The sequence below is a fragment of the Podarcis melisellensis genome, assembly GCF_964234715.1.
Source record: "Podarcis melisellensis genome assembly, chromosome: 7".
Lineage (NCBI taxonomy): Eukaryota > Metazoa > Chordata > Lepidosauria > Squamata > Lacertidae > Podarcis > Podarcis melisellensis.
This window is the reverse complement of record NC_138539.1, coordinates 65,003,585-65,016,710: the sequence shown is the minus strand read 5'-3', so window position 1 is coordinate 65,016,710 and position 13,126 is coordinate 65,003,585.

Below are 13,126 nucleotides of genomic sequence, written 5' to 3'. Positions count from 1 at the left end.
AATCGTATTTTATTTTATTTTTAAGGATAGAGAGGGGCATGCGTGAAGAGCCACCTTAGGCCACCCCTGTTTTCATCAGAGAAATGTTGAAAGGGATGGAGTTATCTGACTGCCCAAGCCATCTGAAGGCAGCCCTGTATAGTGAAGCTTTTTTATGTTTAATATTTTAAAATACGTATGCTGGGAACTGCCTAGAGTGGCTGGGGCAACCCAGTCAGAAGGGTGGGGTATAAATATTATTATTATTATTATTATTATTATTATTATTATTATTATTATTATTAGTGTTACAGATGCTTCAGGTTACAGACTCCGCTAACCCAGAAATAGTACCTCGGGTTAAGAACTTTGCTTCAGGATGAGAACAGAAATCGTGCTCCGGTGGCAGTGGGAGGCCCCATTAGCTAAAGTGGTGCTTCAGGTTAAGAACAGTTTCAGGTTAAGAACGGACCTCCGGAACGGATTAAGTTCTTAACCCGAGGCACCACTGTACTATTATTATTATTATTATTATTATTATTATTATTATTATTATGAGGTAAAGGGACCCCTGACCATTAGGTCCAGCCGTGGCCGACTCTGGGGTTGTGGCACTCATCTCGCTTTATTGGCCGAGAGAGCCGGCGTACAGCTTCCGGGTCATGTGGCCAACATGACTAAGCCGCTTCTTGTGAACCAGACCAGCGCATGGAAACGTTGTTTACCTTCCCAGCGGAGTGGTACCTATTTACCCACTTGCACTTTGACGTGCTTTCGAACTGCTAGGTTGGCAGGAACAGGGGCCGAGCAACGGGCGCTCACCCCATCACGGGGATTCGAACCGCCAGCCTTCTGATCGGCAAGTCCTAGGCTCTGTGGTTTAACCCACAGCGCCACCCGCGTCCTATTATTATTATTAGACATCCCTATTTTCATTGGAGAAGTGTTGGGGGTGTATAAATACTGTGCAAATGATACAATTTGCCTGTATTACTGCACCCGCTTTGCCCTCTGTCCCTGCCCATCCCAGTCATGTGGCCCCTGGAAAGTTGCCAAGGAAGGAATGCGGCCCTCTGTAAAAGATTCCCCACCCCTGAACTAGTGGACGTAATAAGTGGCACAGGTGGGTATTGATTTGATGAGGAGGATGCTGTCTCACATCTTGCCCACCCTGGCGCTCGGCCTTGTTTTCCCCACAGCTCTCCTCTTCTTAGGGTGCTTCAGAAATACAATGTGGTAGAAAGCTTACTTGAGTAGAATGTGCGGAACAGCCTGACCCTTGTCACAACTGGCGCATAGCCTGGATTTCCCTGCATTATTCTCGACAGTCACCAGAGCCCTCCCTTGATTACACCTTTGTAAAGGCTTAGAATGTATTAAGAATAATTGAAGTTTGTTTAATATGCCCACATCCTTGAGGCTTTAAAAGCCTCTCTGCGCCGCAGCACTATGCCTTCCTGTTGAAACTCCGAGAAAAGCACTCCATAGTTCACGGCACGAAAGTAATTTAATCAAACCATTTTCTTTCCACCGTCGTGCTTTGAGCTGAACCAAGGTTTTCATTATGAAGCGGTTACTTAATATTTTCTTCAACGTTAAATGCTTTTTATTAACGTTTCAATAGTACATATGCCGTTGAGTAAGTCGGGTTGCACAGTTAATGATGCCAGTTTCATAGCTCGTAGGATTGCGTCGGCTGCTAATAAAAACCGCTTCAGTTTCACTACCAACATTCTTTCGGGAAAATTCAGAGACGGTTGCCTTTTCCATGGGCTATGCGCATAAGCCTTTCCTGGAATCTGGAACCTTGTGAGACACAGGTCCTGGATTCTAAATCCTGGGGAAACCGACACATATAGAAGTCTCTGCATATAGCCTTTCCAGTTACTGATGCTCCGACCCTCTAAGTGTCCCTATTTCCCAGGGACAGTCCCAGATTTTACAGAAGCCATCCTAGTTTCTGATTTGAGCCCAGAATGTCCCGCTTTTCCTTAGGACATCCCTGTTTTCATTGGAGTAATGTTGGAGGGTATGGAGTTATGCAACCCCCGAGCCAAGGAGATAAGTAACTATACTAGCTTTTAAGACGACACCTAAAGGCAGCCCTATATGGGGAAGGTTTTTTTAAAATGTTTAATGTTTTATTATGTTTTTATATATGTTGAAAGCTTCCCAGAGTGGTGGTAATAATAATAATAATAATAATAATAATAATAATAATAATAATAATAATAATAATGGAATAGGGCACTCCTATTTTCATTGCAGGAATGTTGGAGGGTATGCTCACACCTAATGCTTAGATATTTGGAGGCTGGGAAAGGTGCGTAATTTCTGGAGTTGGGCCAAGACTGCCCTATAATCATGTGGGCCACTTTCTCGTTTATAACACAAGAAGGTGGCTTATGGGTGAATCTGTCAATCTCAGTTTCTCACAATTTCACATCAATTTGTGTGGTTTGTGTGTGTGTGTGTGTGTGTGTGTGTGTGTGTGTGTGTTTTTAACAACAACAAAAACCGGTCCTAATGTGAATTCATTCCCAATCACAGGGGAAAAAGTTGTTTGTGCTTTAAAAAACAGTAGTAGTCCTCATACTTTTCTGTGACTTCTAAAAAGTCAAACAGTCAGGTAGTCTCTGGATTTTTAAAGTCAAACCCGCTTGATAAACCAATTGAAGCTGGCTGGCTCACCATAGTTTGCTGAGGGTGAAATTACTTTAACGCAACAACATCATACAAACGCCTGGCAACTAATCCAATGTGCTGCTTTGAGGGCCTGAATATCTATGATTGAGCGTTCTTTTGTGACCCCTAGTGGTTAATTCTAATAATGTCCTCGAAATGAGCAAGGGTGGCGAATCTTCTTAAATCGCTTGCTTATTTCCATTCCTTTTTAGAAAGCTGAAAGAAAGTGAACTGTCAAGCATTTGCAGCAAATACTTCCATTTCCCCATTTTCAAATTACCAAAATTACATATCCGTCTCTACATTTTAGCGCATCGCATGCAAGATGTGAAAACTTCATCCAGCTGTCTCGGTGAAGAATCAAATCCTTTGACTCCTAGAGCAGCACTTGCCACAGCCTAAATAAAACCGATGTGCAGTGCAAAGCTATGCATGTTTACTCAGAAGCAAGTCACACTGTATTCCATGGGGCTTACGCCCAAGTAAGTGTGCATAGGATTGCCTCTGTTTCATGGAGATTTAGTTCCTAGTTCTGTGGAAGTCATCTCCTTATGATGTTACAGTTTATTCGGAGAATGCTTAATTCGTTTTACATGCTGATGCTAAACACATTTATTATTGAAAATTCCTGCCCATGTACACGCCCTTTCTATTGTACTCCTAGTCACGTATTTACATGATTTCATTGCTTTGTGTGCCTGCCTAAGTAGTTCATTTGCTGAAAGAGTATGCTTGTTAAAATATATATTATTACCTTGGACAGCAGCAACGTGGAATGAAAAAGGAGAAAGGGGGCGTCTGTGTACTTTGTGCAGAAGATTTCTCTGGTCCACTTTAACGGAGAAGAAGCTGGACAAATCATAGGCACACATTGGTAATGAAACTCTGTTTAGAAACACCATCTCTAACTTAAACAGAAACTCCTGCAAGCTGAAATACAGGGCCTTCCAAACCCTTCAATAAAGAGCTGTGGAGAAGCTAATGGGCTTTAAAATGCTCCATCTGTGGTGCCATCCACAAGGACTGAGTAACCTCTTCTGCAACTCTCACAGAGAGCAAGACCCGTCCTGTAATCTTTCGACGTATACGTCGAAGAGCCGAAAGTAAACTGAAAATGAAACAGAAGCGCGGCAGCAGTCGAAGCAGGTCACGTTCCTGATTGTTACCATCTGGGGTTAGGTCCCACAGAACACAGGAATGGGAGTTGTGTGTATAAACACCGGCTAATTGGCAAGCAATGTGGGGGAACCTGATCCTGCATTAATGAGGGAGCTGCTGCCGGGCCACCAAGAGACAACGGCTTGGGAGCCGAAGGAAGCTCTAGTCACGCATCTCTGCAAGTGTCATCATCCGCCCAACTCGCCAGGTGTTGCTGAAGGCCCAGACCCTGCCACTTCTGACCTCTCCACTTCCATGGTAGGAAAGGCAAACTAACACTCCATGAAACAGCTGACACTTGGTCCTTTTTTAGCAATTCCATAGCTGTACGAAGAAATGGATATCTCTTTGGTGCATGTTATCGTTCGTGATCGCTTTCTTTCTCTCTTACACTACTATAAGTAAAAAATAAATAAATAGAATGGTTCCCTAGGACTTGTTTGTCGGGACTTTCAGCAAAGAAACTGCATTAGAACCCTTATGCTTCATGTTTTCACAGAATAGCACTTTTACAAAAGGGTGGCAGAGGCTGGAAGAAAATAGTCTGGATCGCCAAACACCACCCTATAACAGGGGAACTTTGAAACACACTGTGCAGTAAGTCATCCCAAACCAACATGAATTTTGGTTTTTACATTTGACTGAGGTGGGTGGTGGAGTGGAAGGCAGCAGAAAAGGTAAAGGACCCCTGGACAGTTAAGTCTGGTCAAAGGCAACTATGAGGTTGCGGCTTTCAGGTCGAGGGAGCCGGTGTTTGTCCACAGACAGCTTTCCGGGTCATGTGGCCAGCATGACTAAACTGCTTCTGGCACAACGTGACAGAAACCAGAGCGCACAGAAACATCATTTATCTTCCCACCACAGCAGTACCTATTTATCTACTTGCACTGGCATGCTTTCGAACTGCTAGGTTGGCAGGAGCTGGGACAGAGCAACAGGCACTCACCCTGTCACAGGGCAGAAGCACACATTGATGTTATTAGATCAAGAGCTACGAAATAAAAGAGGGAAATGTCTTAAAACAAAACATCCATATGGTGCAAAACGTCAATGGATGTCTTTTACAAGTACACAGAGTTTCCTACATCAGAAGAGAGATTCAGCATTTTTCGCATTGTGATCATTTCCAGAGTCCTTGAAAATGGCCGACTCGTGAGGCAATCCCACATTCTCTCCCCGAATGTACAGTTCATTAACATTCCTACTGGGATTATGATCAAAGTTTTCTACTCAGTTCCATTCCACATGCTCCTTTCAATGTGTTCCAAGTCTTTTACAAAGTCAATGTGTTGTGTATTTGTCAAGAGACCTTCCTGAACTTTTCCCACCATATCTAGAGGGTTAAAAGGTAGACATCTCAGTTACAGGGGAAATGGCTTCAGATTGGCCATTTGAAGTAATGTGCATTTGGGGACAGCAGAGCTCAGTTTGAATTAGCAAAGATGGTTACATTATTTCAAAGCAGCTTTGATTTTATTATTGATTATTTCATTTCTAAACCACTTAATATATTTAAAATATATCTAAGCAGTGTACAAAAAACTGAAGCAATGACAGACAACTTAAACAAAACGTTAGAAAAATACACATTTCAATATAAAAATGTTACATTGATACAAAGTTACTCAGGGCTTTTTTTCAGCCGGAACTCGCCAGAACTCAATTCTGGCACCACTCATGTGGGCGCCATTGCCATTCTAAGAGAATGAGGGAGGAGTTCATGGTGAGTTCCAGCACCTCTTTTTCTAGAAAATAACACTGAAGTTACTAATATATATGAATCAATATGGTTTACTTTTCCTTCTGACACACTCTCCTTCTCAGCCTCTGGGTTCTCACCCAGGGTCCAAACCAGGCATAGGCAAACTCGGCCCTCCGGATGTTTTGAGACCACAATTCCCATCATCCCTGACCACTGGTCCTGTTAGCTAGGGATGATGGGAGTTGTAGTTCCAAAACATCTGGAGGGCCGAGTTTGCCTATGCCTGGACTCCAAACAAACTCTCAGCTCACCCACAAAAGTCTCACAAGGAGAAGAGTTTCTGGTTTAAGCTACAATCCTAATTAAAGTGTTAGTCTAGAACCTGGGAGACGAGGGTTAAAATTCCCACTCAGCAATGAAGCTTACTGGGTGACTGTTAATCATATGGGTATTATTATTTATTTTATTGATAAGCATGTTCATATACCACTGTTTCATAAAGATTTATCTCAGTGGCTTGCAAGAATATAAACAGAAAACATTGTCAACATGTCCTGGCACCAAATAACACTTTGTTGGTGCAGATTTCCCTAACAGACAGACAGACATCTATTGACACTTAAGGCCTGCAATACTGAAAACTGGGTGGGGGCAGAAACCCCCTTGTTCATGGCCCCCATTCATTTCAATGGAATATACGCATATTGCTGCCTCCACCACTGAAGTAAGCTGTGATGTTCTTTTGTAGACTGAATTCCCATATAAATAATGATCCCCTGAGTCAGACTGGCTATTAAAGTATGAGAGATGTGTTTACTCTTAAATGTCCGGTGGACACCTGTAGCAATCTATTGCCATTTGATTAGTTATTCCTGTCAATAAGAATGTTTTTTAGGATTCCATTTGGATTTTTAAAATTGCCATATTTTGGAGAGGGGACTATAGAGTATAAACAAGGTTTATTGTAGAAAGTGGAATTTTGGAATGGGGCAGCATTCTCCTTTTGGAAGAATGAGCATAGGCCAACTTCAATCAGACAAAGGCTTTATGGTGTAGAAAGTACAGTACTCATTCAACAAGAAATTATATTTTTGAATTAATAGAGCAGAAGGCAATAATCAGACAGCAAGCAAAGCAAAGACACTTTAATAAAAGAGAACACAGTCATTTTGATACTTAGCCATATTGTAATAATATAGTGAGCAGACTGTCCATTAGACCATAGCCTTTGGTCTGCATGGATGGGAACGCACAAAAAGTGTAAAATTAGCCACAAGAAAATGTTCTTGTTATTGCCTGAATACAATAAAGACCAAGTGAGATTTACAAGGGAAATTTTAATAAAATATTGACTGTAGAAGCAGTAGTTTTCAAAGTAGTGTTCTCTATATCCAAATATCTGCTTGTGTGTGTGTGCATGAACCTTATTCAGTAATAAGGTTATTCAGTAATGAAAGATGAAAATAATAGGTTTCCATTTTACTTATAAATATTTTCTCAAGCAAGAAACCTATTAAATCATGTGGAGGCTGTATCACATAGTATTAAACTGATCATGGCTGGGGGAAGAAAAAGAAATAAAACCACAAGTCTTCAAATGCATAAGACTAAGACATTGCACCAGCACCAGTACTGGTTCCATATCACCAGGGACTGGCTGCACACTGGACACACACTGTGTGCTGACATGTGACTGGTTCCTATAGAGCGGACTAGGAACAAAGGAAGCTGCCTTCTACCAACTCAGACCACTGGCTCACCAGCATTTCAAACAAGGTTCTCTCCCAGCTCTATCAGGAGATGATACCTGGGACCTTCTGTATGGGAAGCCAATGCCCTACCACTGACCAACCACCCTTCCCCACTAATAGGCATCATTTGAACATTGGAAGTGTGACTGGCCTCCATTTCCTCCTCTGCAAATCTATGTGATTGGGAGTAGGGTGTGTGTGTGCCCAGGAGCAACCTTTGATCAGAGTTATCCCCGTGATGTTGTTTTCAAAGGAAAAAGGTGTTGAAGGACACTTCATTCCTGATCAATGTGCATTTAGGCCAGCTGGTATGTTGTCATGGTGTGGAAACCACTTCCTGCTTATCAGGTCCCATGCTAGGCTGGAAACTTCCATAGATACAAACCACTTGAGATGAGCAGATTTGCACAGTTACTTACTATGCCAGCACCACCTGCTTCAAGCATGGGAAGCAGCTATGTCATCTGTCCATCATATGCATTTCCTGTTTGCAGGCAGCTCGATCCATGCACTTCCTGTATACAGACATTTTTTGTGTGGCATAGGAATTGACTGTGGAAAGTTGTTATGGGCCTGCCTAATAGTGAATAAATTATAAAACTATTGGGCGTAGGATTTTGATAGAGCTCACTACAGACCCTAACAAAGTCCTCACTGGGCAGTTTTTTAGCCCATTGGTACTTTAAAAAAATACTTTCTGTAGACCTCAGGCTCCGTGGTCCTGCTGCTACCTCCCTCTTGTTCTTCATTAGCTCTGTTCCATCTTTGTTGCCCCTCATTCACTTGAATTTGCTATTAAAGGGAATAATACTCTTTCACCTGTCCACAGAGTTCATAGTAGGGAAGATGTCTCTTAACAGAGCATCCCTCCAATTCCCCTCCCACCAAAAAAGCAAGTTCTTTTTGAAAACAACTTGCTCCCCTTGAGTGCTAGAGTTGATATTCCTTCCATTCACTGATCAATTTTGAGGGTGTAATTCAGGGGTCTGCAACCTTTAAGACAAAAAGAGCCACTTGGACCCGTTTCCGAAGAAAAAAACAACTGGGAGCCGCAAAACTCGTCATTATAAAAATAACTTTTTTGTCACTTTTTTATTATTTCTTTGTTTGACCCCTCAGAATTACTCCTCCTCATAGAAATAAACGTTAAATTAACAAGTTACCTTTTTGTGTGTGTGTGTTCTTCACTCCCCTTCAAAATAGTGACCAGCGTACATGCCCCTTACAATGTAGTGGGCGGGCGGGAAGGTGACTAACGTACGCACCGCCCCCATGCGACGTCACAGCCAGTACAGCGCCCGCCACAGTGGGGAGTGTCGGGGCACACAATGCGCCTACTCCCCTCGCTAGTATCCGCCCCGGAGCCGCAGCAAAGGTGTGATTGATTGGTTTATTACGGCCATTGGCCCATATCTAAAAACAATACATCAAAATTTATCCATAAACAATACAATTTAAACAGTTCCAAGTTAAAACACCCCTATAAAACCAATTTTACTTCAATTGGTTTGAAGTAATAAGCTCCCTCTATGTCGACCGCAATTCAAATCCCTCAGATTTTGGGGGATATGCGTCTTAGTTCTGGCACTTATTGATGGTTCTTAAGTTTGGCTAAGCTGTCAGAGTCATACAGTGAGCCATTTCTCCTCTTATGAAATAAGACATTAATCAGGTATCTAGCGACTGCAAGGGATCTACTTGAGTCTTCGTCGTTTAATAAGTATATTATTTGGGCTTCCTGAGGTCTGTCAGCTATTCTCGATAAATATGGGGCCAGAAACTTGGACCGTGAAGCCGAATGTATAGGACAACAGAAGATTATATGATATAACGATTCTGTAGATCCACTTTTACAGTCACAGAGGAGTGAGATCTGTCCGTTGGAGAGTCTGTTACCCAACACATTTGATGGGAAAACATTGAATCTAGCCTTTATAAAGGCGTACCTGTGCATCACCACAGATAAGGTAGTTAAATAAGATGGAAGCTTCGTTGGTGGTGTTAAGCCAAGGTTTATCGGCGAACAGGTGCCACCACCTGTCGCAATATTAAATTGTAAATCCATCTCCTCTAATTTGTGAGTTATAATTCTCTTGGCAGAAATTAAATCCAATTTTAGTAGTTCAGATGGAGATAGCCCTAAGGACACAAGTTTCCCATGTATTATTTTTGCCCAAGGGCTAGGGAAGTCGTCTCTCCAGAGACACTGTATCAAGTGGAGATTTGGAAGTTTATGCCATAATGCCAACCAGTAACAGAGGATGCATTTCCATAATGAGGTTTCTAGAGATGCAATATTTAGTTCGAGACGTATAGCAGTATTGCCTACACACCTGGGTAATTTTAGCAACCTTCTTAGCAGCTGGTTTTGGATTACCTCCAATTGGGTTAGATTAACAAAGGACCCCCATATTGGGATTGCATATGCTATTGTTGCAATCACCTTTGCCTTGAAAACTTTTAACACTGATGGAATATGGAAAGCCCCATCTGAAAAGAAAAAACGCAGTAGCGCAAAGGAAAGGGCTTTAGCTCTATTTAATACATATGCCAGATGGACCTTCCAGCCCATGTTGTGTTGGAGAAGGACTCCCAAGTATTGAAATTTAAAGACTTGGTCGATGGCTTTTCCGTCTATTCTCCAATTATAGGTTTTTCGACTCTTGGTGAAAATTAAAACTTTGGACTTGGCATGATTAATTGTAAGAAAATTTGATTTGCAGTAAGCATCAAAAATTTTCAGTGCCCTCCTAAGGCCTACTCTTGAGAAAGATAGGATCACTGCGTCGTCTGCGTAGAGTAGAAGGGGGCAACGATATTGGGCAAGGCGAGGGGCATGGATCGTTTCTTGAGAATCTATCAGAGGCGCCCTCATATCACTTATAAATAGATTAAAAAGGGTCGGAGCAAGGATACATCCTTGACGGACACCTCTATTGATGGTTACTGAATTTGAGAGGTCACCGGCCGGAGTGATTCTCACCCTTGCGGCTGATCCGTCATGCAATTTAGTTATTAGCCACAAAAGTCTTTTGTCTATTCCCCATCGTGCTAATTTCCCCCAAAGTAATCCCCTGGGGATGCTGTCAAAAGCGGCCTTTAAATCAATAAAGGCTGCACAAAGTTGGCCTCTATTTGGGGCGGAATATTTCCGGGCAAGGTGGTATAAAACTAAGACATGCTCAACCGCTGACTGATTCGGTCTAAAACCAGCCTGTTCAGGCCCAATCAGGTTGTTCTCTTCGGCCCACTTAGTAAGCTTAGTTAACAAGAACCGTGCATATATTTTCCCAATTATTGACAATAAGCTGATATTCCTGTAATTTCCCGGGTCATCTGTTGAGCCCTTTTTATGGATTGGAATAATAATCGCATCCTTCCATATTCTTGGAACCTTCCCACTGTTGTTTACGGCATCAAAAGTAACGGCCAGGATTTTCGCCCACCAGTGTGCATGAAGTTTTATAGCTTCCGCCGGGACTAGGTCGGGACCGGGGGCTTTTCCAACTTTGAGATTGGAAATGAGTCCGTGGATTTCTTCCGGGTCAGTGGGTGGCCAAAGCGGCAGCAAAGGTGTAAAAGAGCCACATGCGGCTCCGGAGCCACGGGTTGCAGACCCCTGGTGTAATTGGATTACTAAGCGATTGACAAATATCTTTTTGCAGCGAATGCCATTAGAACACCATTTCAGAATATCACAACCGGATAGTGTGTTTTCTGGTAATTTCTACTATGGAACCCAGTGGATCAAACCATTCAGTCTAGTGAATCCTTTATGTCTGATCTGGTGCCTGGTGTACATGCCACAGAAAAATTGCCATGTCTGCCTTATGAAAAAGTGAAGCCTCTTAGATTTGTGGGACCATACAAGCCCTTATTCATATATTTGAATGCTTGCCTGAATTATTATAATGCAAACCATGGTGGTCTGCTAGGATGTAAGACCCAGGCTGCTGGGAAAAGGATAGTTACATTAACATGAGGCATGGCAGCATCAGGGGTACCAGCCTTGTCAATGTCTCATGCTGTGATTAAACACAGGGGTATTTTTCCTACATTAATGAAGCCCAAAGGTATTTGTTTTGATTTCATCACTCTCACCTCATTAGGCATGAGAAACGTTAACTTATACACTGGGCCGGGTTTGCCTAAGGTTCTGTTTACTCTTCATAAATTAACATGTTAATTCACTGTAATAAAATTCATGGTTTACAGAAAGATATCAAACATCGTCATCCATTATACTCCTTAATGCTGCGGCTTCAGACTGTGCAGCTCAGGGCTCTATTTACAAAGCAGCTGGATGGAGCACTTAAGACCGCAACGATTTACATCCTAGTATGCTCCATTTTCTGAAGTGGGCCGGAAAAAAGGACAGAGATTATGTCCATGTACTCTGACTGACTAGCTTCAGAGCATAAGCCTGAAGGGTGTAGAACAGGGCTCCACAACTTTTGATCCACCAAGCCAAGTGTAACCCATGGCTAGGTTTAGTTTTGGAGGGTTGCGGGGTATTTTCTATTTTATTTTTTTGCTTGGGGGCAGCTTGTTTTCATTCACCTCATGTGGCAGTTAAGGCATTGGGTGGAATCCTTGTCTTTCAGTTTTTGAGTGAAGTGGTGCATCACCCTGTCTAGAACCAGTGGTGTATCCCTCGTGAGGGGGATCTTGGTGGAATCTCTGTCCAAAAGCCAAGCGTGGAGCAGATAGGCCGTAGATCTTCCAGTGGTGTATCCCTCGTGAGAGGGATCTTGGTGGAATCTCTGTCCAAAAGCCAAGCGTGGAGCAGATAGGCCGTAGATCTTCCAGTGGTGTATCCCTCGTGAGAGGGATCTTGGTGGAATCTCTGTCCAAAAGCCAAGCGTGGAGCAGATAGGCCGTAGATCTTCCAGTGGTGTATCCCTCGTGAGAGGGATCTTGGTGGAATCTCTGTCCAAAAGCCAAGCGTGGAGCAGATAGGCCGTAGATCTTCCAGTGGTGTATCCCTCGTGAGAGGGATCTTGGTGGAATCTCTGTCCAAAAGCCAAGCGTGGAGCAGATAGGCCGTAGATCTTCCAGTGGTGGTCTTGGGATGGCCACCTCAGTAGATCGATGTCTCGGGAGAGGCCTATATTCATTGGCATGACCCTGATGTGGTTTCAGCCCTCCAGTGGGAGGCTGAAATGGATACACACCCAATGCCTGAGCAAAAATTCCACCTACACCCGTGGCAGTTTTTAACCCAGATCATTGCCTGTTTGAGTTTGTTCTCTTAGTACTTACTGGCTGGGTGAGGGTGGCACTGCAGCTGGTACTGCAAAAGGCCAGAAGGAATGGATTATTTCCATGTAATATGATTGACTAGCTTCAAAACATGAGCCTGAAGGCTATGGATCAGGGCTCCACAACGTCTGATCCACCAAGCCCAAGTATAACCCATAGGTACAACCTACCATGGCTAGGTTTAGTTTTTGGTTTCTTGCTTTGGGGCCAGTTTGTTTTATTTCATGAAGTTGCCGGAAAAGCAAGCAAGCAAGCAAGCAGCAAGCAAGCAAGTCTCTCTCTCTCTCTCTCTCTCTCTCTCTCTCTCTCTCTCTCTCTCTCTGTGTGTGTGTGTGTGTGTGTAACTGTTGCAACTCTATGCCTGGGATGTGGAAGTATATGTCTTTTACAGCTAGCTTCAGTTGGTGGGTCTTGAGGGTCTAGTAAAAAACAAAGAAACAAAGGAGATTCCACACCCAAATCTGTACAATAGGGAATGGGAAGCGTCTGGTCCTCCTCTCTCTGCATGCTGTTGTTGGAAAGCCACTTCCACTATCTCTGAACACTGGCTATTTTCTGCCATTGCCCCTACACTGTGGAATGCCCTTCC